Genomic DNA, 6,316 nt, shown 5'->3' with positions numbered 1-6,316 from the left:
TGGCTTGCCCTGGATACTATCCTGAGTAGGCTTCCTTCTGCCCCCAGGGTAGGAAATATGACTGTATTTTTGCCTCCAGCATAAATGGTTACGCCATCAAACTTACTGTGTGGATGCAACAATTTGGTGATGAGAAGGAAAGAAAGACTAGAGCAGTGATGCAGACTTGAGTCAACTGACTCGGACTCAAGTTGCTTCAGTGACTCAACTCAGCAATAAATGATGTACTGACTTGACTTGAGACATATATTTTTAGCAGCTGACTTCATCCAGAAACAGCAAATGTGTTCAGCGATGGACTTGAGGCAAGGGTTGAGGTTTACTCAGCAGCCTGTCCCTGCTGCATATTGGAGGAGACTTCTAAAGCTTTTGAAAAGGATCCTTCCACCTCAGGCCCATTGCCTAACACACTTGCTGTTACCCTCTGAGATGTATTTCTCCCTAACTTTGTGCATGTCTTCTTGATTTTTTAGTTATTGAAATCCACCACCACCATCTGCTTTTTCTTTAAAGTTGGCTCCCAGACTTGAGACTTGCCTTGAAAGTACATTGCAAGGACTTGAGGCTTGCAGGTACAGACTTGAGACTTGATTTGAGACTTGGGGTAAAAGACTTGAATATACCATGGACTAGAGTAATCAGACATGTAGAATGAAACACAATAGCCTGCCTTCTCTGTTGATGAAATCTGTTCTGTTGCATGCTCTTGTAGTTTGGACCTGTCCTAAAGCACGAGAAGAAAGATAACTTTTTGTACTAGAACTTCTAGATGCTTGCCAGCTAGGAAGAAGCATTTTCATACCCACTCCATTTTTCCAGTCTTTCCTTTTATTGAATTTCTAGCTCAATGAGTTTAATACATGATTTACATGCTCAATTTATTCATGACACAGAAGACAACAAATTTGCATGCATGAGTCTGTAAATCTGTTTTTATTCATGGTGCAATAAAAACCAATTGTGTCCTTTAAAAAACATATTAGCTTTTAAGAATAGCTGAAGTGTACTAATGCTTTGAGACTGAGCTGTGTTTTGGTCTTGGGCTGAGCTGTACAGAGAACATTACAGCTTGGAATGTAAAGGCTAGTCCATTTGCAGAAAAGCTGGCTTTTCTAGCATGACATGAGGGATCCAAAAATGTCAATTTGAAGTTTTAAAATTGCAAGTGTTTTTAGTGTTGCTTGTTGGGCCCAATCCCATTCAGTTATTTATGTTTAAATCTGGCATGATATGAAGCTAATTTGAAAAAGAGTGTGTCCAGCTTCATTCTGTTCCATCACCCTGTACTCTCAGTTTACACTTCCTTATTGCTTTGTGTGACTGTGGGTGTCTTTTGTGGAGCCATCTATGTGTTGCCCACTTTTCACTAGAATCCAGAGACATGTAGATTTAAAACATAGGTTATTAGTTTTCCAAGATGTTTACTTGTAATGTAAGACAAGTACTGAACAGTCAGGTGTGTGCAGCGGGACAGAAGCAATTGTATTTGGGCAGAAAAGGAGCACAAAGCAAACAGGCAGGGAAAGTGCCTTGCTAACCCCATACCATTAGGAAACATACTGAAGAGATGCAGACTTAAATCCTCACTCATTCATGAAGCTCCCTAAGTGAGTGTGGACCAGTTAATATCTTTCAGTCCAATCTGCTTTCATAGGTATTTTGAGGATAAATGGGATAGGAACATGTATGCCACCTTGACTGCCAGCCTGGTGTAGTGGTTTGAGTTTTGGACTATGACTCTGGCAACCAGGGTTCACTTCCCACTTAGCCATGAGACCCACTGGGTGACCTTTGGCAATTCACATGCTCTCAGCCTCAGGGAAAGTCAATAGCAAAGGTCCTCTGAACAAATCTTACCAAGAAAACCCTATGACAGGTTCATTTTAGGGCAGTGAGGGCGAACCTTTTAAACACCAAGTATCCAAACTCAAAGGTGTTCCTGCACCGGGTGTTACTCATGCCAGGGGTAGGACTTCCATAGGGGAACAGGACTTCCAAGGTCAGGATTTCCCCAGAAGCAGCAGAATGCCCGGGAGAACAGGGGGAAAAGGAAGAATAGGCACACACCTGTTCCTCCTCTTCCCTCCAGAGACAGCTAAAGGCATGATAGGTTGGGGGAAGAGGAGGAACTAGTGTGCCCTCTTGCCTCTCAGTGTGCCCTCAGAAATTGCTTTGCATGCCAGAAAGGGCATGCGTGCTATAGGTTCGGCAGCATGGCCTTAGAGTCTCCATAAGTCAGAAATGACTTGGAGGCACACAAAAACAACAACAAATGCCACCTTGAGTAACTTCATAGTTGGTGGGATATAAATCTAATTAAGATCCCTGACACTTCAGAGTGACATTCACTTCCTAGTTGAAATAATACGAAAGTTGGAAATTTCATCCAGACATACAACTTAACATGATTTTCAAGTTTCATTCTTGATTTGTTGCAGTTAGCAGGTGTGGAACAGCATCCTATCAATGGTTTTCAATGATACAACCACTGTTTTGGCATTTCACAAGGAGGTATCCAGTACCTCCCCTTACAATGTATTTTTCCCAGGTCTGCACGAGTAGCAAGAGGCCTTCAATCCACCTGTCTCCAGCCACCATTAACTGGCCACAGGGATTTGCCAGGTACCATCTGGTTGCTTTTGCCTCGAGGGTGGAGAGGGAGAAACAATCTCCCCACCTCTAAAGCACTGATGGAATCACACTGGGGGATATTTGTTCGCCATCAGCTGGCCTCCATCAGTCTTGTTGCATAGCTGGATTGTGGACAATGGAAGTTGTAGTTCAACACACTTGAAGGGCATTAGGTTGGAGAAGGCTGGTTTGAATGATTCCCATCTCAGTAATCCCTCATTTATTTCTGATGTTCCTTGCAAGGTTTATTATAGGTGTCTGATAAATTCTGGGTTGCTGAGTCATGATATGACTGGATCTAACCCCAAGCATGGAGAAGTTACTTTTTTGGTTTACAACTCCCAGAATCCCCAAAGCAGCATGCCAACCATATAATTTCAGTTTTGACAAAGCTGAAAAGATTCTTCATTCTGTGCATGGCTCAGCTATACTAAAATACTTATACAGTTACCTATTGGAGACATAGACAGGATGGATCGATAGATAGATAGATAGATAGATAGATAGATAGATAGATAGATAGATAGATAGGTAGGTAGGTAGGTAGGTAGGTAGATAGATAGATAGATACACACACATACATCTTTATATAGCACAGCCACATGATGAACATTTGTAATACAGAATTCAGAGGGGAGAGAGAGAGAGAGCACCTGCTGTTTTCTACTTAACTTGTGAGAATTATGCATGGAAACTCTGATGTTGTAATGCTGGAACATGTAGTTCAAGGCCTAGTTTGTCATATATCAAACTGGCTAAACCCTATTGTTTTTCTGCATTCCTTTCAGAATGTTTATATCTATCTAGTGTTGTTGAAATCGTGTGTCTGCTGCTCAGATTTTAACAGTGATACCATTTATTATGCATGATTTATAAGCAGCTCAGACCACAATACAGGGCACTTCCTTATTGTTAGCTTCAAAACAATCCTGTGAGGTGGGTTAAGATGAAAGATAATGCCTGGCCCAGCTCACCAAGTGACCTCAGCAGGTCTGCTCTGTGTGTTTGTATGTGCAAGTCCAATGTCTTACAAGATCCAATTTGTATCCTGTGTGCTGTGTTCAACTATAATGTGGTGAGTTGTCTTGGTACGTGTTTCAGGTGGAAATCATCTGTTACCATCTGTTTTCCACAGCTTCTCCACAGGTTTCTATTGTTGGTATCTGTGCACTGACAGTGCCACATGCATATACTCTATTGTACTTCCCTCTGGAAATTGTAGGTCAAACAGTTAACTGTCAGCAATAGATGAAATGTTCCTTCCAGACTTCAGTAACAGTTCTGGGCATGTGCTTTATATCTCATGTAGTATCACAGCAAACCATGAGAGTTTCCTCAGATATTAACAGGCAAATGTTAAAGAACATCTGTGTATGTGCCTACACTGGCCATGTACATGTGCAAAATCTTATTTTACACTGCCTGCTGCTGATCTGTACTTTGCTGTTGCTGTGTGCCTACAAGTCATTTCTGACTTATGACGACCCTAAGGCAAACCTATTATGGGGTTTTCTTGGCAAGCTTTGTTCAAAGGAGGTTTGCCATTGCATTCCCTGAGGCTGAGAGCATGTGACTTGTCCAGGGTCACTCAGTGGGTTTCATGGCCAAGCTGGCAATTGAACCCTGGTCTCCAGAATCACAGTCCAAAACTCAAACCACTATGCCACACTGGATCTCTGTACTACATCCATGCATTACAAGGTGGGTAAATTCATATTTCAAGCCACTGACATTACTGCTGTGCTCTGCTAACTAACCAATTAGATTGTGTATTTGAATTCAGTTAGCCTTCAACCATTTTTTTAACCTGTGAGAGTCATAGAGCTCGGAAAATTTATTTTTTGGACAACTGTTTGTGGAATCTCCTAGCCAAAACAACAACAGCATTCCTTTCCACCAAGTGGTGGAACATCAAACTTATACCTTTCTTTGCCAATCAAAATGCACAATATACCTATTGCAAGCTTTTGAAGCTTCACTGGCTTCTTCATCAGGCAAGTTGTTACAAACCAAGCAGGAGGGGAAAAATAAAGATGTTAGTCCAAGGCACCAGTGAAGCTTCAAAAATTTGCAACATGTATATTGTGCAGCCTTGGACTAACATCTTCATTTTTTTTCCTCCTGTTTGGTTTGCAAAACTTGCCTGATGAAGAAGCCAGTGAAACTTTGAAAGCTTGCAACATGTATACTGTGCATTTTTTGGTTGGCCAAGAAGGGTATCACCATTCGGTGGATTTTTATTTGAATTTGCTGAATGGCCAACACAGCTACCCCCTGAATGTTATATAGAGATAGCAAAACATAACACTATAAATATATATATAAAAAAGAAACTGTCTGAAATTCTGAGGTATCAAAGGTGTAAAAGGGCTTCTCTAGAGCCCCTAAACTAACACAGCATTGTAGAAGCCACATGCTGCTGGTCATGTCTCCTGACAGATGTCTGAAAGAGGCTGCAGGCACATGGCTGTACAACCGGCTTCCTTCATAAGGCCGGTTTACTGTTTACTGTATATTTGTCTGCATGTCATACTCTTGTTATTAAACTTCTTGCTGTGAAATATAGGAAATCTTCTTTTTATACACCTTTAAACTGCAATTTGTTTAACCCATTATCTTTCAACATCTTAATTCATTGTTTACAGCTAGGATGGTTCTTCACAATCATTAGACAGTTGTTACTGGATCTCATCACTGTTCTTTTCTTGTGTGTTTTCCCCCCATTATTTCTTTTCTCACTTTGTTGTTCCATGACTGGATGTTTTAAACTTTTTCAAATGAAGTTGTTCACTTACCTTAGGAGGACCAGTGTGAAGCTAAAAACTAAGCCCAAAAAATATGTAATAACTCAATGCTACATAAAAGGTGGACTTTCAGCATATAGACCATTGTTTACCACTAGGAGGAGATTCCCATGTACATTATTTTCCTTCACAGGTTGAGTCTCTTTTATTTGAAATGTTTGGGACCCGTAGTGTTTTGGATTTTGGGTGTTTTTTTTAAAAAAAATTGGAACATTTGCATATGCATAATGCTGTATCTTAGAGATGGGACCCAAGGTTTACCATGAAATTTATTTATGTTTCATATAGACCTTACAAACATAGCCTGAAAGTAATTTTATCACAATTTAAAAAAATAATTTTGTGCCTGAAACAAAGTTTGTGCATACTTACCCATCAGAAAGCAAAGGTGTCACTATCTCAAACCCGCATCCTCCAAGTGTAGACAATTTTGGACTTTGGAATATTTTGGATTTTAGAATTCCAGATAAATGATACTCAACCTGTTTTGCCCTGTGGAGTTTAATAATTTTTGTACTATATACCATTTAATCTAGTTTCTTGTTTAGAAAGAAAAACACTGCTGCATTTCCAATTCTTCGCCAGACCATTAATCAGTTTTATACCTGAGTGAGGAACTCGTCATAAATATGTCTATACGTCTTCAAACAACCAAGTATCATAACGTTCAGCTCTCATTAGAGAATTCTGGCTTATATAAACTGGGAAGCACTTGGTTGTTTTTTTAAATGTAGCAGCACACAATGTACTGTTTTATATGCTGTCATTTAAATTAGGCCATCCTTTAAGAATGAGGTTATAGTTGAATTCACATCTGGAATTTATAGCCATGGGCTTGGCATGAGCCCCACAGCCCACTTCTTAAATCCACCGATAAGACC

This window comes from Sceloporus occidentalis, unplaced genomic scaffold (assembly GCF_023333645.1).
Source record: "Sceloporus occidentalis isolate IW3139 unplaced genomic scaffold, rSceOcc1.0.p SCAF_5, whole genome shotgun sequence".
NCBI classification, from domain to species: domain Eukaryota; kingdom Metazoa; phylum Chordata; class Lepidosauria; order Squamata; family Phrynosomatidae; genus Sceloporus; species Sceloporus occidentalis.
This window is presented reverse-complemented; position numbering follows the sequence as displayed.